This window comes from Varanus komodoensis, unplaced genomic scaffold (genome assembly GCF_004798865.1).
Source record: "Varanus komodoensis strain SLA01 unplaced genomic scaffold, ASM479886v1 scaffold1, whole genome shotgun sequence".
NCBI classification, from domain to species: Eukaryota; Metazoa; Chordata; class Lepidosauria; order Squamata; family Varanidae; genus Varanus; species Varanus komodoensis.
Window position 1 is genome coordinate 32,311,701 of NW_025335268.1, and position 24,079 is coordinate 32,335,779.

Below are 24,079 nucleotides of genomic sequence, written 5' to 3' on the forward strand. Positions count from 1 at the left end.
CTGCTGCAAGCTTAATGCCTGGCAATGTCAGCTATTGCCAGTCGAAATGCAGTGGGAAGGTGATGATCTGTGGCAAGGGAGGGCCTTTTCTGCAGTGGCCCCTGCCTCTGGGATGGGTTGCTATTGGGCTTCATGAGGGCCCACCACTGCAAGGCTTAGGAAGGGCCTGAAGAGGCTTTCTCCTGATGCTGGACCTGACTCATGCTCCATCACACCATCCTGAATTCCACAGAGACTGTCGCAGAACAGCAAAACCCATCCATGAGCGGCAGGGAAAATAAGCAAGGCAGTGTGCCCGCCATCCTCCCTGCCCTTCCCTTCCTGTGCTCTCTTCTTTATTTTCCCTCTGGTTGCTTCCAAGACAGCCTCAAAACTCTCTAACTCTAACCAGATACCTACTTTAGCAAGTCTGGGGCTTGGCTTTTAGTAATGGGATGGGTAGCCGAAAGAGAGATCGCTAAAGTTCAAATACCAAAGTTTATTATTTTATTTTATTTCTCTATTGTCCAATTGCCGACGGTCTCTGGGTGGTTTACAACCATCCAGTAAAACAGAATCTAAAACACACCACTTTATGAAAGAATGTAAAGAAAGTTTCCATTTATAAAAGGTTGTTTATAGTTTACCAAAAAATATAATCAATAGGAAAAGTTTGAAATTCTAAACGGGTATATATACGCACACAATAATGGAAATGAGTGCTTCTGCTTGTTTGCATGAATGGTCACAGGTAAAACAGGAATTTGGCCTTGAGAGCCAGTTCTAAACTATTGGGTAGGATTTCTACTCCCCTCTACTGAGAAAGCTCCCAGAAGAAAGCTGCAATTCAACAGAGCAGGAACAGAATCTGGCAATTAGACTACTGAAATTTGAAATTTCCCAGTGCTTTGACATGAACCTTTTTTTTTAACCAGGAAGACAGGTAAAAAAATAACATGTTTCAGAAGGTCTAATTTTGATAGATAAATGATAGGGTTAGCTCAAAGTATTATTAACAACAATAGGCATAATATGGCCAAAAATAAGCATGTTTTAGGTGCCATTGATTGCAAAAGGAATGATTTCCAGAAATATTTAACTTTCCCAATGAAATCAGCAGGATGGAAAAGTGTTCATACCCATTTTTTAAGCAAGCCTGCAATTAGAACTCATCCCTTTTATACAAAACTCATTCAGTCGTGCATAAATAAAATTAGAAATAATCCTGTAATTAAAATGTTGCTGAAAATAATATAGCAGCCTAACTCCAGTTGTGCGCTCAATACAGTGCTAGTTGTTGCCTTCACAGAAAATTGAACACATTACGTTGCCGTATAAGAGATAAAAGGGAAGGACGCAAGGTGGCCAACAAAAAGAATATATCCTCTGCTTGTTAAGCAGGACTCTGGTAGGTGTTCCCGTCAGCCCATCTGTCTGGGAATGAAGCTGGAGGACGGCCACCTTGGACAGAATGCCTCAAGTCGCACGGAGTCTACCAGGAACCAGGCCCATCTGTACATGATGTCTGAAGAGAGCACACGCACACTAGATCAGCACAATGTAGACATAACAAATCCGGCAAAGCGATATTGCTTTCTTTTGTTGCTGTTCTTTCTCACTGCCAGCTTAATATGATGGGTTATGGCACTCGTCTGTGTGGGAGCTCGAAAGAAAATCTGTCACTTGGGCTTAAATGTCAGCTCAATTTTTTTATGACTACCAGGGATATTTTTTAACTCTTTCCATGGATATCCTGCTGTATTTGTAACCCCAAACAGAATCTAGCTATTTATGAAACTATGGATGTGTTATAATTGAGCTCCATCATAGCTTTGCTGACCTATTTAATTAGTCCCAGTATGGGGGAGGAGAAAAAAATGTGGTATGCATCTTAATATGAACCCTCTGAATTTACATTTCCAAAACCAGTATAGGAACTGAAACACAAATATCCTTTAGCATTCTTACTTTTCTGAATTTTGCAATGTAATTCTCTAGTCAAACAAGCCATAAAAATGCACATATTTGGCCACACGCAAAAACCCTATATTAGTGAAAAAATCATATAAAGGTGTTTTATTAGTGGAAACTGCTTGCAAACATGAATAAATGGGATAAAGGGATGTTAAGAAGGGAAAAATGAGACATGGAAAGAAATGGAAACTGGCAGATGGTTTCTTCCTCTGCCAGTAATGCCATGAAGACTTAGAGGGTTTCTTGTCCATAGACATAAATATGTTTCAGCTATGATGGTTCCCATATCATCCAAAGATCCATATGGCACAAGAGCGGCTTATGAGTCCAAAAATCCAACTGATTCTGATCTTGCTTCCCATTTGTGGAAGATTACTGGGATGTATGAACATTCCATTATCCAAAAAAGACACGTTACTTGTGCATTGGGTATATGGCATATTGCTTTGCATCATCTGCTGCCTCACACCTCTTAGAAGAAGCCGTATCTCAGCGGTAGAGAATATGCTTTGAATGCAGAGAGTTTCAGGTCCAACCTCTACTGAAAGGGATCTCACACAGCAGGGTGAAGGAAGGCAGCTGCCATATATCCTACGGACTGACACTAATCTCTCTCAGAAGACAATTTTCAAATTCATCCTATATCCAGATATTATACTAATCTGAATTTTCTATGATATGGGTATCTTTGTCTTGGTCTGTAGCAGGGAGAACCCTTCAAAAGTAATGTGCTGGAAGGTTAATCTACATCTTTTTGTGACTATAATTTGCATATCATTTGTATTAATGATATATTGAGCAATTACCAAACTATGATTAATGGACAGGTAGCATTCTTATAATCACCTTGAAATTATAAGCCACAGGTATTAACACTTTGCATCAATGCTTGAGAAATCAGGACATATGGAAGAAATCATCATGAAGCTAGGTTTTTATTCATTTCCTTTCTGAATATTTAGTATAACTCCATTGTTTCTCTGGACAGGAGAACTAAATTTTTAGTTTTTAAAAAAGCCAAACTTCATAGGAGGGGGACAATACCTTTTATTACTATCAACCAAAACATCTCAGAATGGTGAGCAACCTCTTGAATTCCCCAATTCATGCACAATTTGATGACATTTTGGTTGGTTTTAATAAATGGAATGCACATTGTTTGTTTGCTTTCAATAGCAGGGATGCTAACATTATCTGCTAGAACCTTCTAGATTTCCTACTCCCCCTGAGCTGGGTTGAGGTCTTCTCAGTAGCTGGAAAATAGTGGATTTTCCCAGCAACACTATATGGTTCTGAGCTATCTTAAGTTGCAATGCAAAGTATCTGGAGGTCATTTAGTCCTGAATGAGTGATCAAGCTTTGGGAAAGACCAGGTCTTGATGGGGACAAAAACAACTAGAACTGGTTTGGAGCTGTCCTTGGGGGCATGGCTGTGGGAACTGTTACAACAACTGGGTTTTAATGACTGAATGAGCCAAGGTGGTTTTTAATCTTCTTCTTCTGCTTCTTCTTGGTCATGTCATAAAACCTCATTTGTGGGACTTCAGTGAGATAAGAAACTGCAATACGAAACTGTGGTTTTTACTATACTTTCGGCTTACCATGGATGGCTTCTCATGACATCCAAACCCAAGAATGCAGTTGCCACAGTTCAGGTGTTCAACTACCAGAGTCCCCTGGAAAGAGCAGTCACTATAGGAGCCTCTGCAGTCATCCAGCCTCTACCATCCATCTCCACCTCGTCACAGGTGCATCACTGCTTGCTCCATCCCTATGGGCTGCTGTCTGCTCCCATCCACCTCCCGCTTCTCTGTTTTTCTCCGGATGTCCAGTTCTTGTTTTCCTGCTATAGAGAAGCACATCAGCTCCCTCTGCACTGCTCTCCGCCTGCTGCAATTCCTACGGATGCAAAAGCATTCCCCTCCTGTCTCTAAAGTCACTGTTTCAGACACACATCTGGGCATTAAATGTTCTGCTGAAAGAACACTGTCCTTGACTCTGCCTTCCGTACTCTTCTCCAGTCATATGTCACCTACGACATACCTTGGGACTGTGAACAAGCCATGTCCTGCCATTGCCTTTCCCCCCACCACAACATCCCTGACACAATCCGTTTCCTGAAAGCCAGGCTAGTTCAGACAAGGGCTGCCTCTGGAAAGCTAGATGCAGCCAGACACCCTGGCCCATCCCTTACACAGGTGCCTGCTCTCCCAGGCAGAATGGATACTGGAGAGGATGCTGGCGCTGAGTCCCCAACACCCAGCCAATTCTCCAAAGCACTGCAGCTTCCCAGCTCCTTCTCAGCAGTCCTCCCTTGATGGAAGCGCATCAGCTCCCAGTGGAAAGCGCAGTCCTATGTTTGGACCAAAGAAGAACTGGGCACATTTATTCACCTATGAGCCAGACCAGAGGTGCAGGTGTACCTGAGGTCTACAGGCCATGGCAATCTCTTCCAATTGAGAGCATCTGAAAAAGCAGGGCTATTGATGCACCCCAGAGCAGTACAAGGATTAACTGTATGCTCTCAAGAAGAGCTCAAAGAGATTGTGATGAGCACTCTAGGGAAACCCCCAGAACCATGCCTTGCTATGGCAAACCAGTGTGGCCACTACTCATTCACTGGGACATGATACTGGGCTACACCATGGGAGTTGGGACTACCCCTTCCAAGCAGCAAAAGTGCACTCCTGTCTCATGAAGGGCACCCCTTCTCCATCTCAAGAGCCTACATCTCCTGCTCATAACTACTCCAAAAGAGCAGAGTCATATCCTGCCTGGGCAAGCACATCCAGCATTGCTCCTGATACATTGTGCACCCTCTACTCCCATCCTGGACCACCAGATGCTCTCTCTTGCAAGCAAACCTTCTGTCTTGGACTTCAGGGGCAACAGTCCACCTTCACACCCATCCTCCATGCCCCAGCAAGCATCCCACCTTGTATCAAGCACCATGACATATTTTTCCAGCCCCAGATGTCCTACTGATGGCCCCGCTGCAGGGAGACCAGGAGTTGTGCTGCATGGTGGAGAGTGTCCCAGGAAGCAGTGTGGACTACTGTTCCTAAGGAATGCACTCAGAACTGGGCCTCGGGCAGGAAGGCATGGACAATGTATCTCAACAGCCATCTGCTCTCCAGCTTCTTCTACCCCAGCAGCTGTCTCCAGAGGAGGAGCAGGCCCAGCACAGCATCACCCATCTGGAAAAAATAGTGATGCAGAGCCTCGCCAGCAGAGGAGACACCAAAGGACAGGAGAGATGAAATTAAAAGACCCCTTATTCCACACTGAAAGGGCAGATTCTGCTGAAAGAGGTAGGAGGAGGAGAAAGGTGAGGGGTGACAGAGGGCACGCTCTGAGAACGTTGTAGATCAATGAGGAAGAGGCGGGTGATGTAAACAGGGAGCAATGCACCTCGGGATTGAATTAGGTTGAATTAGGCATGGCAGAGGATGGGATATGTGCCACCAGTGAAAGTCTGGAGTGGGGGAGATGGAGACCATGCTGACATAGAACCTCTTAATGGTTTGTTGCTTAGATCATGAACTTTTTACATCAGGGTTACTTTTTTTCCAGATTTATATCCTGCCTTTTTCCTACAAAGGGCTCAAGGCAGCTTACATCATTCTCCTCCTCCATCTTATCCCCACAACAACAACCCTTATCATGCCCAAAGAGTGTCTGCCCTTCAAAATTCACCATTGGACCAACTGCACATAGGCTTTGGGTTTATTTGGGGTGGAAAAGTACCAAGCTGCTCTCAGACTATTTGTGTCATGGTGCCTCTTTTGTAACGAGGATCAGGACACACATAAAATTATATGCCCACTGAAGCCCATGTAAATTTCGATTTTGTCTCCATGCCATGAACCTATTTCAGACAATGCCAATTTCTACCTCACCCGTGAAATCCAGCACTGCAATCGCACTCGTGTCCCTGCCTCAGTGCAGAAGACATGGCTGTTTCTGGTGCCATCGGCAGCAAGGACAGCTCTGAGCACAGAGGAATTTGGATCATTGTGCTGCATCTGGCAGATCTTCCCCCACTGACACGAACACCAGAGGATCTCCGTCAAGGTGAACGGACTGCATAAAGGTGAGGAGACTGACAAAACACGTCTAGATGCAGTGTTACTAAAAGAAGCAGCGAAACAAAGGAGGGGAAAACAGAGACAATTTTTCTCTCCAATCTCTTTCACTTATGGTAGTCTTAAGTGTCACCTGCAACAATGGAAAGCAAACAGTTTTCTCAAAGTAATGTGACTTTTCAACAGAAGAGTCCCTTTAAAGCATAGATCACAAATCCAAACTAACAATGCTGCTTTACAACACTTTTCCATTTAGGGAAGACAGTGACACACAGGTTAACACAGTGGTTACCACAACAAAAGGAACTGACCTAAAAATTGAAAACACCAGCACTGGCTTGGAGTCCGGGATGGGCCTAGCCTGAATGCCACTGAGCCGGGCTTCAAATTACAAAGTACAACTCCTACCTCAGCCTTGGGTTCAGTGAATGGCCTTAAACTAATTACCCTAATTTAACTGGCACTCCTACAGGAATAGCAATGTTGTGCTCCCAGGCCTCTGATAAGGTCATATTCTTATTCTTTCTCTGAATCTCTGGGATGGCAGCTTATGAATTGCCAGAAAGGAAGTCAAAGATGCTATTGATTTGCCTGACATTTGCATATGTTCATCTATATGTGTAAGTGCAAACGTACAGATCATTTTAATGCAACTAGAAATACAAGAAGACTTACCCGGGGGGAAGAGTGTGACCCAGTTACCTGTCACCTGCCTCTTAGCCTGCTGCCCAGGTGCTGAGTGCTGAAGGACAAACACTTTTATAATGCCTTATTTTAAAAACAGATTTGGTTTCTATAACCCTTCAGATAAAGAATTTTTTCAAACCACTCTCTGGCAGCCCAAATAGAAGACTGTCTTCTGCAAAGTAGGACATAGCAGCCTCCCTAGCAAAGTTGGAGTACTCTGATTTTTTCCTTAAACTCAGTTGTGCTCCTGCCAGCATGGTAGATGGGAGATTAGAATGGGATTTGCCACTCTTCTTCCTTCCTTCCTTCCATTCATTCATCCATCCATTCATTCATTTGTTCTTTCTTTTACTTTGAACTATTCCCCCATTGTTTTCAATGGGAAAGAAATCATTCAAACCAGTGTCAGGTTCCAACACTGGGCTGGTGAGGGAGGTTGGATCTCTCCCTCCAAGACTGGAGCTCTTTCTTGGCCTGAGAGAGAGAGAGGGAGGAGGGGAGGGAGGGAGAGATGATCTTTCCTCTGGCTTCTGTGACACCTTTGCAGAGACCAAAGGACCACACGTCACACAAATGGGGCAGAAGACAAGAATCCTCATATGTATCTCCATATGAAACACAAAACACTGGACTGGAATGCATGGACTATTAATCATGCACAATGACGGGGGCATCAATTTTGTGGATCTCTTCTAGAGATGTCAAAATACCAGGAGAAATCACATATTACTTAGTTGTTTGCATTCATTTGGGCTGCGAATCAGCAGAAGTCTTGAGTTGGCTCGGGAACATCAGATAGGATCTTTATGTGTGTTATTTTCATGGCATTTCAAATGAGTTTCTTACCTTTCTACTTTTGGCAAAGGAAAATGAATATGCTTATTTCCTGATCTCTGGACAAAGATTCATTCCAGTGAGAAACAGCAGAAGCTCCTTATAGTGCTGGTCTGTTTAGCTCAGTATTGTTGATGCTGATGGGTAGCAGCTCTCAAGTGCTGCAGACAGGGAAAGTTCCTACCCATACCTGGGGATGCCAAGGATGGACGCCCAGGTGCTCTACCACTGAGCTACAAAGAGGTGTTACTGAAGAAGCCACTTCAACAAAGGACCAGAAGTGCCTAGTTCAGCTTTTCTCACTCTGGTACCTCCAAATACATTCATGCAAAGCTTTCCTTTCCTCTCTATTTGTTTAACATGGAAGGGCAGTCAGTAATTTGAGTATCTATTTACAGTATGAAAGGGTATATTCCATTCTATGACCTCAGCCTTCACCCACCCCATTCCCATCTCCTTGGGCTGCCTGACTAGACCCACTCCCTGCTGGTTCTCAGCAAGGGCATCACAAAGACTGTTCTGACGGGTCCTGTGATCAGGCCCAAACAATACGTTCTGCTGCCACCCACGCGTCTCTCTCCGCCCACCCACTCAGCAATCCACATCCTCATTTGCTCATCGTATGTCTTACGAATGGCCATATTGAATCAAAACACTGGACTGGAATCGCAATGCATGGAACAGGAGTCACATGCTCGGTCACTCCTGCCTTGTGCCCCAGTTATGCAATTATGCCAAGAGCCCAGAAGAACTGTCACAAGAGGTCAGCCAACCTCTCATGGAGCCCCAAGGCTGGGGCACAAGGGGGGAATGAACAGGCAGCCAGCTGGGCCAATGAGAAGGCAGCCAGCCAGGTGGCTAACTAAGCAGGTAGGTCAGTAGGTGGGACAGGATGCTGCCACTAGCCACAGTGAGAAGACGTGGTGGCAGCTGGAGCAAGGCTGGCCTGCACACCCTGAACTTCATTCTTGTTCTTGGGCAAAAGACAACTTTTGGAAACAGAAACCAAGGTATAACTAACCCGGTTCCTTCTGCAAGTCCAGCCCTGCCAGATCCTGGGAAGGGAGTGCGGGGCAGGAGGGAGTGCCCTCATGCAGCAAGAATGCTTCTGCACACACCCCCCCCCAGATCAATGGAGAACACTTTTCAAAGGGAGAAGAAAACCTTTGTGAAAAGCAGACTCCTGGATTTCAGCTCAGCCCTAAAAAGGAATACGAATACTAATCCTTGAACAATACCTGAAGCATCTTACGCTCGGTTTGTCACCATAGCTTGCTTCTGCAGCAACCTCTCCAGGTGTAAGTGTGAAAGACAGCAGGATTATACAATCCATCATTCCCAAAGGAAGGGGGGAATCTTTTTCTTCGTCTTCTTTTTCTGGATGCCCTACTTTGCCATATAATAGCAATAATCAGTATTGCTTTGTGATATATTCAGAACAGCTTTAGAGATTGATTAAGCTCTTCAGCTTCACATCAGGTTTAATCAAAGCTAGCAGCTGTTTATTGCTTTTGTGTACTACAAATCAATAGAGCTTATGCCTTACATATACCTTTAAAATAGTTTCTTCATACACCACAAGACCCACAAAACTGCAAGCGGCAATTAAGGCATGCAATTATGTCGTACAGAACCAGTGGAGAGTAGTTATTACCCGCCTGCTAAAAATAATGGCACCTGCTCATGTTACTCTTCAGGTGTAACAACCTTCTAGTTGCTTGTTTGTCACAAGTTCCAGGCATACTTTTAACGTGAAAAAAAAACCAAAAAGTTCTTTACAGTTTTGTACATACAAACAGACAATACTTTGGCCAGAAGCCAAAGCTTAAGTATGAACACAGAAATTAAGTATGAACTCAGACATGATCTTTTCAAGACCATCATCCTCTCCAGAGCTGTCTCCAATGGAATTACAGTGCCAGAAGCTTCCACGGAAAAAGCAATAATCTTCAGAAGAGGCAGTTCTGGGATACTTTGTTTGAACTGAAAGACCTTGTGACTGCAAAAGCCGGCAGTTAAAGATTGGCTGATTCCCTGAAACACAAGGGCTTCCATCCGTTGCACATCTGAAAACTTACAGAATAGGGGGATTGACTGGGAGGCTGCCAAGGGGCAATTTCGACATGGTAAATGTTCAATAATGTTGCTTCCGGCAAACCTCCTGTGCCTTTGAACGGCTGTGTGACAGACAGAAATTCATCAGGCATGCATGGAAATACAATGATGGGAGAAGCACCACCTATTGAATTTCTACCTGCCATGGACCCATAACTACAATGTAGATATCCCTGGTGAAAATGCTTCTCGTCTCTGGCCCTGGACTGCCACATCCATTCCTATTACCCTTAATCTTATTTCTGTTCTTCATTGCGCTAGCTTTCCCTAAAGAATGCCAGGAAAGTCAATGGGTGTCACTCTCAGGCTGCACAGACCTGCAGTGCTGCAAAAGATTATGGGATGCCTCCCTTTGACTGCACCATGTTTCATTAGTGCTGATACAGCTATGGATGCTCTGGTGCCTGAGGTGTGATTTCTAGGGATGCAAGAGTCCCGTCACCCCCTTTCTCTCCCCAGCTATCAACTCACTCAAAGAACATTGTCCATGACATGGGATGGGGCTGAATGAGGTGGATTCAACCAAATAAAATGTTCATGCTTCTCTTTGAAATCAATAGGATCTGCATTGTCAGAGAAACTGGTGGGAGGTGATTGCTCCTACTTGTGGTGCCCACCATGACTTCAGTGGGATGTGACTCCATCCCTGATATTATCCCAACCTCCTTTAAAGAGAGAAAGAGAGGGAGAGTGAATACATATTTAAGAATGTTGACGTCCACAAACCTAAGGAAAGCTTTGTATACAGCACCCTCCAGTCTCAGAGGTCTCTGTCTATCCAGTGCCCTGCTTGGATCAGGAGGAGAACAGATGCTTTTACAGCTTCCTATTCCTCTGTTTCCACAAATTTAAGCCAGACATACCTCTCAGTCTGCCTAGCTGGCAGAGGGCATGGATGGGGCTCTTGGTTCGACAGGATGCAGGTCTCCTCTTCCCTTCCCTAACCTCTTTCTGAAGAAGCTGCTGAGTCCTTTGAAGAGCTGCTGCCCAGGTCCCCTCCATGGCAGCTGCAAGCACTGCTGAGAAGACAAGATGCTTGCCAGTCTCCATCCACAAGGTCACAGCTGTAAGGATTGCTCTGCGAGAATGGGAAATAAAAATAGAATCAACTAAACAGCTACTGAACGTATTGAGTGAATTACTGAACTGATCCACTCATTTGTTTTCTGCATCCCATTGAACATGTTGTACATAAGTGCTTATAAGAGTCTGAGTTGAACAATCTGATGGCAGCCAAGCTGATACAGGCCAGATGCTGGAAAGACATGGGTTGCAGCATCTAAAAATGAGCAGCTGCAGAAGATATGGGGATACATCAGCAGTGAAGACGGCATCCCAAAATTCAGCAAGAGCATCTCTGGCAGTGCCAGCCCATGTTCCAGCAGTACAGCATATAATAACACAGCATCTCATGCAAAAAGTCAGTGATATCAAAATACGGTCCAAAGTTTCTACTGGGTATGCAAATAACTCTCACTGAATGTTTGAAATAAAAATACATTGGAGTGGATTCAGGGAGAAAATTTCAATAATTTGTTTTTTAACTCAGGAAGTAAAGGGGAGAGGGGTATGTGAGCTTCAAGTAGTTTCATAAGTCAAGTTAATATTTCTGTTGTCAATTTCTGTGCCTGGATATTCTTCTACACACTGCTAACCCCCTGAAGCCTTCTTTGAAGGAAGAAACCTAACAGCGCAAAATGTCTTTGGATGCTCTATGCTTATAATATGCAGATCAAGGCGTTCTTATTAACTCAGTTTCAGTTTCCTTCCTTCCTAGGTACAAGTGCTGGGATGTTATTTGCAAACAGCCAAGGTAATTACCATCCAGCAGGGTCCAATTGTTTTCAATTAAAAGCCTGACTGAAGTCTTTCGGTTTTAATACCATTGTGGCCATCTGCTTTCACTGAAGTTCATCACTCAACCTGTGAACAAAAGCAAAGGGCATATCCAAACCCTGTTTAATTAGGAAAACAACTTTGTTTTAATTTTGGTCCAAGTCTTCTTCTCAGGCTGATGCAAAGACCAAGAAAACCAGCAAGGTGTGGTGGATTCCATTATCACTGAGCACTGTGGAAGAGCCTTGCTTTTGGCAGAGATTTGGTTCCACTCTTTCCCTTCATGCACTGGCATTTTCTGCCTTTCCATTCCCCTTGAAGCATAATGCTTAAGAATAAACCAACAAAAAGCTTCATGTCAGATTTTCAATCCAAAGTCTGCCCAACTATGTCACCCTATCACTCTATCACTCTGAGATATTGTGGGAAAAATTCACTGGCAGGAGCCTTCCCAGATGCAGCCTCTGAAGCCAGATAAACTCACAGCTGTGATACGAGCAGACAGGAAGCCCATGCAGCACAGCGGTCTCCTTAGAGCAGGGGTCCTCAAACTTTTTGAACAGGGGGCCAGTTGAAAGGGGCCAGGGCTGGGCACGGGCCGCCAAGGCAGTGCGGGGCGGAAAGGCAGGCCATGCGTGCGGAGAGATCATTTTCTCCCAACGAGTCCAAAACATACTTGCGCACGTGTGGCGAGCTATGGCAGGCTGGATAAATGGGCATGGTGGGCCGGATCCAGCCCGCAGACCGTAGTTTGAGGACCCTTGCCTTAGAGCATCCTGGTCCGAGCCCTGACCCACAGGAGCTGAGCATGGCTGCCAGCCCTGCAAAACTCAGAGTCACCAACCTGGGCCTGAACGGGTCGTTCTTGTGGGCCCAAGGAGGGCCTGACATTTTTGAGTTTGCCCCTCCTATCAAAACTCATATCAAAAGATGTTTCTTCTTTTAAATGTCATCATCCAGCCAAACTGCATGAATGTATGTGCTACATTACGCCTAGCATTATATTTCATATTCTTAAGTTAGTCAAGCAAGCTTGGGTTGGAAAAGTACTGCAAGTGTTTACATTTTCCCCCAACATTTCCAATTTTGTCCGGAAAAAAACATTGTATCAGTGGCTTCAAGATTTCCAGGAATTTATATCCCTCTTAACCACAAGAAAACTGAGACTAGTCTCTGAGTTTTCATGCTAGTTCTGTCTTCTCTCACATTTGCTTTTAAGCTCATTTTCAGAGGCCCTTTTCCAGACACTCCAGCCTTCTGATACGGGGAGATCAGTAGGGCAGCAGTTTGCAAAGCACCAAAAAACAGAGCATTGATCTATGTGAAAACTGCATATCTGTGCATATACCACTTTAGAGTCATTTATTATAATTGAAATGAAAATGCAGCATCTCACCTAAGTGTTTAAGACTGGAAACAGGTGATGCTCACCTGTTCTTCCTTCAGATGCACACGTGGACACCCTAGGTCAGAATGTGGCTTGCTCCGCCCTAATGCTGGTTCTGCCAGACTCCAGCAAATCTCTCAGGATCTGAAAAATCTGAACCATCTCTGCATCATTGCACTAGTACAGAGGGATGCAGGTTCTGAACTATGCACTCATAAGGCAGGACCCAGTGAAAGCTACATGATCGCATGAGCTGCTGTGCAAGCTGAGCTCTGGTAGTGCTATTTAGGTTTGCAGAATGACACTGTTGGATGCAGCCTTCGGTATTGATGGTTGGTGTGCGTAGCCTCAGTGGTTGTCTTCATGGTAATGGGACTGCAGTCTGAGTGGATCTCAGGCCCTGGTAAAGTGTACCTCACAGCCCTGCCCACCTGATGCTTGGGCAAGCTTGTCAGGAAACATTTTCACAGTTTTCTAAGTGCATAGCAGGAACGTGCCATAAATCTGTAAGACTGCAAGACCACTATGAAAATTTGCTTAAGTGCTTGAAAAATAGCTGCTCCATGTATTATTCTGCCTCTAAGATATTACCCTCCTTCATGGATCACTGCCTCGTTGTGACGAAGGGGCTTGTGTAGCTCAATGAAGCTATGAGCTATGCCATGCAGGGTCACCCAAGACGGATGGGTCATAGAAGAGAGCTCTGACAAAACGTGATCCACTGGAGAAGGAAATGGCAACCTACTCCAGTAGCTTTGCCATGAAAACCCCATGGACAGTACCAACAGGCAAAAAGATATGATGCCGGAAGATGAGCCCCTCAGGTCAGAAGGTGTGCAATATGCTACTGGGGAAGAGCGGAGGGCTAGTACTAGTAGCGCCAGAAAGAATGAAGCGACTGGGTCAAAGCCGAAAGGACGCTCAGTTGCAGATGTATCTTGTGGTGAAAGGAGAGTTTGATGCTGCAAAGATCTATACTCCATAGGAACCTGGAATGTAAGATCCATGAATCAAGGCAAGCTGGATGTGGTCAAACAAGAGATGACAAGACTGAGCATCGACATCTTAGGAATCAGTGAACTAAAATGGACAGGAATGGGTGATTTTAATTCAGATGACCATCAGGTATACTACTGCGGGCAAGAATCCCTCAGAAGAAATGGAGTAGCCTTCATAGTCAATAAAAGAGTAGGAAAAGCAGTACTGGGATACAATCTCCAAAATGACAGAATGATCTCAGTTCGAATCCAAGGCAAACCATTCAACATCACAGTAGTCCAAGTCTGTGCCCCAACCACTGGTGCTGAAGAAGCTGAAGTTGACCAGTTCTATGAAGGCCTACAACACCTTCTAGAATTAACTCCAAAAAATGATGTCGTTTTCATCATGGGGGATTGGAATGCTAAAGTAAGAAGCCAAAAGATAACCGGAATAACAGGCAAGTTTGGCCTTGGAGTACAAAATGAAGCAGGGCACAGGCTGGTAGAATTTTGCCAAGAGAATACGATGGTCATAGCAAACACTCTTTTCCAACAACCCAAGAGACGACTCTACACATGGATATCACCAGACGGTCAACAGAGAAATCAGATTGACTATGTGCTCTGCAGCCAAAGATGGAGAAGCTCTATACCAGGGGCCTCAAATTCAACTTACCTGGGGGCCGCTGGAAGTAGAGTCTGGGTGAGGCTGGGCCACATCAAGTATTCCACCACCGCGGTGGTGGTGGGCCGTTCATCCCGTGGCCAGCCTGGGCACCACTGGCGCTTTGAGGGCCGCAGAGCCCCTCCCCCATGCCCCGCCTGTCCTGGCAATTGGCCCGTGGGCCACGAGTTTGAGACCCCTGCTCTATACAGTCAGTAAAAACTAGACCAGGAGCTGACTGTGGCTCAGATCATGAGCTTCTGGTTGCAAAATTTAGGCTTAAGTTGAAGAAAGTACGGAAAAGCACTAGGCTACTCAGGTATGACCTAAATCATATCCCTGATGAATATACAGTAGAGGTGACAAATAGATTTAAGGAATTAGATCTGATAGACAGAGTGCCTGAAGAACTATGGACGGAGGTTTGCAACATTGTACAAGAGGCAGCAACTAAAACCATTCCAAAGAAAAAGAAATGCAAGAAAGCAAAATGGCTGTCTGAGGAAGCTTTACAAATAGCTGAGGAAAGAAGGGAAGGCAAGGGAGAAAGATACAAACAATTGAATGCAGAATTCCAGAGAACAGCTAGAAGAGATAAGAATGACCTCTTAAATGAACAGTGCAAAGAAATAGAAGAAAACAATAGAATAGCGAGGACCAGAGATCTCTTTAAGAAAATTGGAGATATGAAGGGAACATTTCATGCAAAGATGGGCATGATAAAGGACCAAAATGGCAGGGACCTAACAGAGGCAGAAGAGATTAAGAAGAAGTGGGAAGATTACACAGAAGAACTATACAAGAAAGAGCTTAACGTCCCTGATAATCACGATGGGGTGGTCACTGACCTCGAGCCAGACATCCTGGAATGTGAAGTCAAATGGGCCTTAGGAAGTCTGAGCAACAACAAACTGGTGGGGGCGATAATATTCCAGTTGAGCTATTCAAAATCCTAAAAGACGATGCAGTAAAAGTGCTACACTCAATATGCCAGCAAATTTGGAAAACTCAGCAGTGGCCACAGGATTGGAAAAGGTCAGTTTACATCCCGATCTCAAAGAAGGGCAATGCCAAAGAATGTTCTAACTACCGCACCATTGCACTCATTTCACATGCTAGCACAGTTATGCTCCAAATCCTACAAGCTAGGCTCCAGCAGTATGTGGAACGAGAACTACCAGAAGTACAGGCAGGATTTCGAAGAGGGAAAGGAACTAGAGATCAAATTGCCAACATACACTGGATCAAGGAGAAAGCTAGGGAGTTCCAGAAAAACATCTACTTCTGCTTCATTGACTATGCTAAAGCCTTTGATTGTGTGGATCACAACAAATTGTGGCAAGTTCTTAAAGAGATGGGAGTACCAGACCATCTTATTTGTCTCTTGAGAAACCTTTATGCGGGTCAAGAAGCAACAGTGAGAACTGGACACAGAACCATTGATTGGTTCAAAATTGAGAAAGGAGTTCACAAGGTTGTATACTGTCACTCTGTCTATTTAACTTATACGCAGAGCGCATCATGAGAAAGGTGGGGCTAGATAAATCACCAGTTGGAATTAAGATTGTTGGGAGAAATATCAACAACCTCAGATATGCAGATGATACCACTCTCATGGCAGAAAGTGAAGAGGAACTAAAGAGCCTCTTGGTGCGGGTGCAGGAGGAGAGCGCAAACGTTGGCTTGAAACTCAATATTAAGAAAACTAGATCATGGCATCCGATCCTCTCACTTCCTGGCAAATAGATGGGGAAGAAATGGAGGTAGAGACAGATTTTTTTTTTCCTGGGCTCCAAGATCACCGCAGACAGGGACTGCAGCCAAGAAATTAAAAGACGCTTGCTCCTGGGGAGGAAAGCTATGGCAAATTTAGACAGCATACTAAAAAGCAGAGACATCAGCCTGCCAACAAAAGTGCGTATAGTCAAGGCTATGGTTTTCCCAGTTGCAATGTATGGCTGTCAAAGCTGGACCATAAGGAAGGCTGAGCACCGAAGAACTGAGGCCTTTGAATTGTGGTGCTGGAGGAGACTCCTGCGAGTCCCTTGGACCGCAAGGCGATCAAACTGGTCAGTCCTAGAGGAGATCAACCCTGACTGCTCTTTAGAAGGCCAGGTACTGAAGATGAAACTCAAATACTTTGGCCACCTAATGAGAAGGAAGGACTCCCTGGAAAAGAGTCTAATGCTGGGAACAATAGAGGGCAAAAGAAGAAGGGGACGGCAGAGGATGAGGTGGCTAGAGGGAGTCACTGAGGCAGTTGGTGTGAGCTTGGGTGGATTCCTTGGGATGGCGGAAGACAGGAAGGCCTGGAGGAGTGTTGTCCATGGGGTCGCGATGGGTCAGACACGACTTCGCGACTAACAACAACAACAAAAGATATTACCATTATCAAAGGGAAGAGGCAAGGTCAGATTCTGGTCTCATTTGCTTGGATTCAAGCTAGGTAGGTATCCCACTGCAACTTCTGGAGCTTCCTTTGCACTGTTGCTAGTGCACCTCATGCATAGATTGTCAGGTATAGCAAACTGCACTTTATGCACACACATAATGGGCTAACTGGAAAAGAGCACTTTGCCCATTGCAAATATTCCTAAACATTGCAAATAGGGCCCAATGTATTCCCATTTAGGCTTCTTCCAAAAGTGAAGATCAGCTCTGTCCTAAGCACAGAATTGCACTGCAGGCTGCAGTCACCCCAGGGAAAGCATTTTGAAAAACATGCCCAAACAAGTATTGAGCAAATATTCCATGCATGAGGCAAGATCTGGAAGGAGCCTTTGTACTGCATCACATGGTTTCTTTGTTTAGTCTCAGCCTGTCAATGAATCTTGTCCTCGTTGTGTGTGTGTGTGTGTGTGTGTGTGTGTGTGTGTGTGTTTTAAGTCAACCCCATTGAGTTAAAAGGCACTTCCTTTTAGATAAGCATGTGCAGGATTGCAGGCACTACTGAATCCCTACTGATCTAACTGAGAGACCTGTTAAATCTCTCCCACCGAGAACAGTGGACTTTGGCTAGATCATGCCGGGTTGTGGGTTAATGGTATTGTAGATAAACAAAAGCTGGAGTCCTAAGCAAATTGATAGAGTCAGATAAGGGACTTAGAGCCAGCCTTGTGCAAGCAGGTCTCCCTGACCTCTCCTCTCCCTGCAGCACTCTGCAGAGGCTCCAGGGTCTGTTCCAGAGGATCCCCAACCCACCAGAGTATTCTTTGGTGCCACATGGGGAGCTGCAGGGGAGAAGGGTTTCTCTTTCCACTGATGGAAGGACACCACTCCATCCAAGCCCGGCCATTGAACCAACATAGAGAAAAAGTATCGCTCAAATACGCCTTAGCGTAGTCTTTCCCAACTTGGTGGGTGCCCTAGGGATATTTTGGACTTTGGTGCTCATCAGCCCTAGCCAGCATGGTTAATGGCCAGGAATTCTAGGAGCTGTAGTCCAAAACATCCAGATGGTATCTTGCGGGGGAAGGCTCCCTTGCAGAATGGCTCCTGAGCTTCTGTTGAGATTTTGCTTGAGATGCCTACTGGGTTTGAGCAAGACTGGTATTCACAAGAAGCAGGGACCTTTCAGTGAAGGCTCATTTCATCTGAAATGCCGACTGCATTCAGGCTGGTGGAAATGGTTCCTTTTTTCTCCTTTGGGAAACAAATTAAGAGTTCCTTTTTTCCATTGGACCTTTCGGGATTTTAGCTGTAACTGTTTTATGTATATTTTTGACTTGTGCTTGATTTGGTCTACTATATTATTATGATTTTGCATGAATATTTTGTTGGTAATTGCACTGTAGACCCCAATGAGATTTTACACACACACACACACACACACACACACACACACACACAATGCATTGGTTCAATCAGATTAAGGTGCATAAAGGCCCTCAAATTATCAGTTAAAGAACTGTTGGCAACATAATTAGAAAAAAAGATTGATCAGTTTAGGCTGTGCCACCAGTAGGCAGTACAAACTATTATAATATTAATACTAAGATGAAGATGATGATTCTGCTGCTGCTGGTGGTTTATAAAGCTATGCTCCTTAACACATTTACCTGGAAGTAAAAATTATTGATTTCTGGAATTTACTTCTGAGTAGACACGCAAAAGATTATACTATAGCACTACCCAGCAGTAACTAACAATTATTTCCATGCACACTCAAAAGTAATCACAGCATGTTCAACAGAATTTACCCCTAGGAAGTATGCATAAATGGGGAAACAATGCCTTAAGTTCTATACAATGTCTAGCAAATGTATTCAGAGTAGCACTCCTGGGACTTACTAGCTGTAGGCGTTATTCTGATGGCACCTTTGGTGCCTAGTATACCTGCCTTCTGCTTGTGCCAGAATTTAATCTGGATTATATGAGCTAATTGGATGACATGGACTAATGGATTTACTGGAGTACCTAGTAAATCACATTATGGAATTGTTAACATTTATTTCTCGACAGTTCTTTATTTCCAGCTATTGCCAACGGGACTTCCTGGAAATATTTGTGGCCTTATGAATTTGAGAAAAATGTTTGTTTGTTGTGGTTGAAAATCAAGTTTTATCTTTGAAACAGGGTGACTGCTATGCAACCAGCCAGAGCATTTTCCTTCTGTAGGCCATAAGGCGCCTCGACTATGCACTTGGCTGGGGACTAAAATGGAGGCAGGCACATGGGCCTTGCAGCCACATGAGGGCAATGGGGCCTACAGCCTCCAATGCTCAGCTGCAGCACGTACAGTTGCGGCAAAGGCCTTGGCAGTAAATCTCAGAGGCAAACCACCAGGGAGCCCGTGGACCATGTGATCTCAAAGCTGCCACATTCGCTTGCTACAGATATTTGGCAACAACCGCAGCCGCCCCGCCTTTTTTTTTTCCTGCCACCACGCTGCCAGCTTTTGCCAGAGTGACAACAACAGAAGTCACTGAGATGTTCAGGGAGGTTTCCAATACTGGGCAAAAGGTTTAATCTGCACACGGAAACACAAATGTTGAAAGAGAATGCAGAAATGGAAGAAATGCCTATCTAAGTTATTACCGTTTCTGCCCTGCAAAGTGTAAAAAATTGGGTGTCCCAGTTGCCAATGTAAATTCTAAGAAATCAACCCACTTAAAACTGGCTTTTAGAGATGCATTTTGAAAATCGTATTTACAGCAAGTTGCCTGAGATCTTTCTGAATCTCATAAAGGTTATCACTGATATTGTATTTATTTATTTAAAACATTTATATGCCACCTATTGTGCTACAGCATCTCTAGGCAGCTCACAATCAGACAGTTAGAACATTATAAAACTAAAACAGCAACCACCACCCCTCAATGAATGTAAAAATCCAATACATAAACTACATCATTAAAAATACAAATAAAATACAAATAGAAGTTTAGTGTCATCAAATATTAAAATGTTTTTTAAAGGTAGATCTTCACTTGGTGCTGAAAAAGAGTATAAAGAAAGCATAGATGTTGCAAATAGTTTTTATTTTAACCAAGAGATTCAGCAAAGGAAAAATCATTAGATAGTAGCAAGGGAAGGGAAGGGAGGGGAGGGGAGGGGAGCAGAGAGGAGAGGACTCCTCTAGCCTAGCAGTGATTACCTCCTTTGTCTTTTAGCCTGTGAGTTAAAGAAATAAGCAGTAAGTGTAGGTTACAAGCAAAATAACAATGCAATATCAGCTCCCCAGTGTTTGCACTGGATCACAGAGAGTTGTCCCTTTTTCTTTCAAGTGGGTGCATTTTCCTTGTAAAACTCTTCGTCCCCGTTATGATTAGGCTTTGCCATTTTATATAGTGTGCCATCTAACAGGACTGGCAATGGTAGTGAAGTTCAGACCCCAAAATATACAAAATGGATGGTGGAAAATGATACTGGTTTATCAGTTTATATTCATCTAGAGTCATAGTAATAAAATACCTCTCTTATTGCTACCTGCAACTGTATTACCACATCCTTTGTGCTCTCAGCTGTAAACTATTTCAGGGAATGGCAAGAAAGAAAAAACGTGCATGGCAAATTTGAACAATGTTTTTCCTTTCTTTCCCTTCCGCTCCTCCATCTTCTTGAGTATGGACACAGCTCTCCAGTCTTCACTTTCTCGGTGGCTGCAGCAATTTATTCTGGAAGGAGGTCACTATTGTTGAGAAACAACATTTGTTTTAGATGTTACTGACATAAGTTGGTTCCAGTGGCTGCATCTTAAAAACAACATTGTAGAGCTGGGAAAGGTGCACAAAAGGCCGGTCAAAATGATCGGGACTGGAGCAAACCCCCCACGAGGAATGACTGAACTTGGGGGTCTACAGTGTGACGCCCTTGGACACCTGCCTTGATGCCTCCCAAGCATCCTGCTCCCTATTCTTCCTGGTTCTTTAAAAGGCGTAACTTTTTTAATTACACAGAATCCACTGGGAGGCTGGCATGTGCAAAGCAAAGCACCAGCCTCTACCACCATCTTGTTTCCTCGAATGCCCAAAATAAAATGGTGGGTGGCTGCAGCCCAGCATCTCATTTTGGACTGTGCTTTGCTACCTTTCCCACTGCCTCAGCAAATATGAAGGCAAGCAGAAGTACTTTGGTAGACTAAATGGGCTGGTGGGGAGTGAGGGGGAGTCTTGGCTTTGCTACTGGCTTCTAATTTATTAAAAATATGAAAAGGGAGGGACAGCACAAGGAGAGAAGAATGGTCCCCCTCTCAGAATATTAGGATGTGGGCTTATCTGATGAAGCTCAATGGTGGAAGGTTGCAGACAAGTCAACCGAAGCTCTTTTGCACACAGAGTATAGCTAAACTGTGGGATTTGCTGCCTCAAGAGGTCTTTAGCACAAGGCTTGATAAATTTATAGTGATTGAGGCTATCAATGGCTACTGATCACACTGGCTCCATGCTACTCCAGATCTGAGGGCTGGAGTTGTTGCCCTCCTAGCTATTGCGGGTGATCCCAAGTATTTGACTGACCGCTGTGGGAAATCGGATGCCGGACAAAAGGCCTAGGATGGAGATTCTTCTATTCTTGGGTGGCAAAATCCAGTAGGGCTCCGAAGAAAAGTAATAGCTGCAATTCCTCATAGGTTGTTTTTCCCAGCGTGAATTTTGTTCCATTCCATCAGTTTATGATTTCAAAGGAAAAACCTATACATTTTTCTATGTATTTATCCTAATATACTGTACAGCTTTTGTATGTAATTTTCCCAACTAGATACATTTCCGCAAGGAACTTCCCTTACTAATGCATGACTGTGCAGTATTTTTACTGAATATATATTTTTGTGTATACATATGTGGATGCATTTTTTTTTTTTAATTGGAGAAGATCGCTATAAAATTAGAGAAATGTGAAAGCCACCAAATAACTGCATTTTAGTGTGGCCTTTGCTTTCACAAGAGCAAGTTTGGTAGGTCTGCACACATTTCTTCCCCATCCCCAGCTATCAGTCAAGTAGGACACCTAAAAAGAATAATCTCCTCCAAGAGAAGGGGCAGCCACCTGACACAGCTCCCTGCAGAAGGTCACCTTGCTCAGTGAAGAACTTGGTCTCATCCTCACCATTCTACTATAACGCTCTCTCACCATCTCCTTGAAGGGGACTCAATTACGGGAGATAGTTCTGCTTCCGTTACCACCTCACCTCTGCTGCAGTTCAGCAGCAAATATTGGGACCCTTTCTGTTTCCACACGACATTTTCCTACACACATACTTTATATACCCTGCCCCATGCTCAGTGTCTACTCACATGATGCTTTGGCAGATCAGTTGGCTGCCTTGCTGTGTCACGTGACTGACCCAGATGACTGCACCACCAATACTAGCATCCCGAGTGAATGGTCCAAAATGCACCACTGGGTCCTCTTGGAGTCCCAAGGATGTTGAAGCCCTGCTTTTGTCCTTGAGCTTGTTATGCTCAGTCTGCCTTGAGACAGGCCTCTACATCTTCCCTCTCTGGTTAGTTTGGCATCCCAGATATAAGCATTTGTCTGGCCTTGCAGCAACCACAACTTTGTAGCTCGTGCTATTGATCAGAACACAGAGGTCCATGCATATGTAACCGTCTACTCCTTCTTCAGAGCTTCCAAGGATGCCCTACTCCAACTGGCTTCCTTACCGGTAGGGTACCAGCTCAGCTATCCCAATCTGGGGCCCTGAAGGATGTGGAGATACGTAAGCCATGGATGGTTGAAGGAATGCTGGGAATTGTAGTCCCAGCCAACACGGCAGGAAGCACAGGCTGCCTTAGGCAATCCTAAAGGAGAGGGCTTGCTCGGAAGAGATGCCCTGGCTTTGTAATGGCCTCCTTGCACATGGCATCCTTAGCAGGACCAGGTTAAGATTTTTAAAATTTACACAGGTATATTAATATAGAGAATCTTTCCGTCTGCCTCACAATTTTTATCGTCCGATGTTCATGGTTGATTGTGCTATATGAGGTTTTCTAATTTATTATCTCTACTGTTGTATACTGTCCAGGAATATGATTTGATGAAGGACTGCACAGAAACATTTTCAAGAAATAAATCACTCTTTCTGTCCCGGATTCTTTCACACAGTGCATTTGATGTTGCCTAAGGAAGACAAAAGCAACCTATGCCCAGGCACCACTGGCTAAGAAAGTTGCAGACAATCTGGAAGGGGTTCAGAGGAGGCCAACAAGGATGGAAGCAAAGTCCTATGAGGAGGGATTGAAAGAACTGGGAATGGTTAGCCTCCAGAAGAGACGACTGAGGGGAGATAATGATACTATTGTACAAGTACTTGACTGAAGGGAGATATGATAGTGTACTACAAGTACTTGAAGGTTTGTCACAAAGAAGGAGGCCAGGATCTCTTCTCGATCATCCCAGCATGCAAGACACAGAATAATGGGCTCAAGTTAAAGGAAGCCAGGTTCTAGCTAGTTATCAAGAAAAATTTCCTGACTGTTAGAGCAGTATGATAATGGAACCAATTATCTAGGGAGGTTGTGGGCTCTCCCACACTAGAGGCATTCAAGATGTAGCTGGACAGCCATCTGAGAGGGATGGTTTAACTGGGTGTCCTGTACTTAGCAAGGGGTTGGACCCAGTGGCCTTCTGGTACCTTCCAGCTCTACTATTATTTGATTCTGTGATACAAAGTGGGAACAGACATCCAGGGTTGCCTTTGCATGTCTGCCCTTCTCCTTTGACCTGAAGCTTTTTAATGCACTATGTCTCTTCCAGATTTGTTATGGATCTCCATAGACGTTTCCCCCACTTTCTTGGTTTTCTGATAAATAACCTCTAGGAGGCACAGTGGTATACTGGAACACAGCAGAATAATGCAACTACACTAGTAGAGAGTTACACTACGTTTGCAAGTCCAAAGAAGACCATATTTTCCCTGCCCCTCAAAACATCCAAAAGTGGCTGGAAAATACAAGAGGGAAAGTGAGGGATGACCATCTCTCCTGTAGAAACATAGAAACAGAGCGAGTCAGAAGGGGTCTCCCGGGCCACCTAGTTTGTCCTCCTGCACCAGCCAGCTCCACTCACAACATGCCCGCCATGTGCATGTCCATGAGTG

At 44.4% G+C, this 24,079-nt stretch overlaps 1 long non-coding RNA gene across 1 annotated transcript in view; it reads right to left on the bottom strand.

Annotated features, from left to right (window-relative positions):
• Window positions 1–1,012: 1,012 nt before the first annotated feature.
• The window catches only part of LOC123019050, a 33,024-nt gene continuing 9,957 nt past the window's right edge, over window positions 1,013–24,079 (bottom strand). Inside the window, exon 2 of the long non-coding RNA XR_006413840.1 lies at window positions 1,013–10,752. This is a non-coding gene — a long non-coding RNA (uncharacterized LOC123019050). The remainder of the gene's footprint in view (window positions 10,753–24,079) is intronic.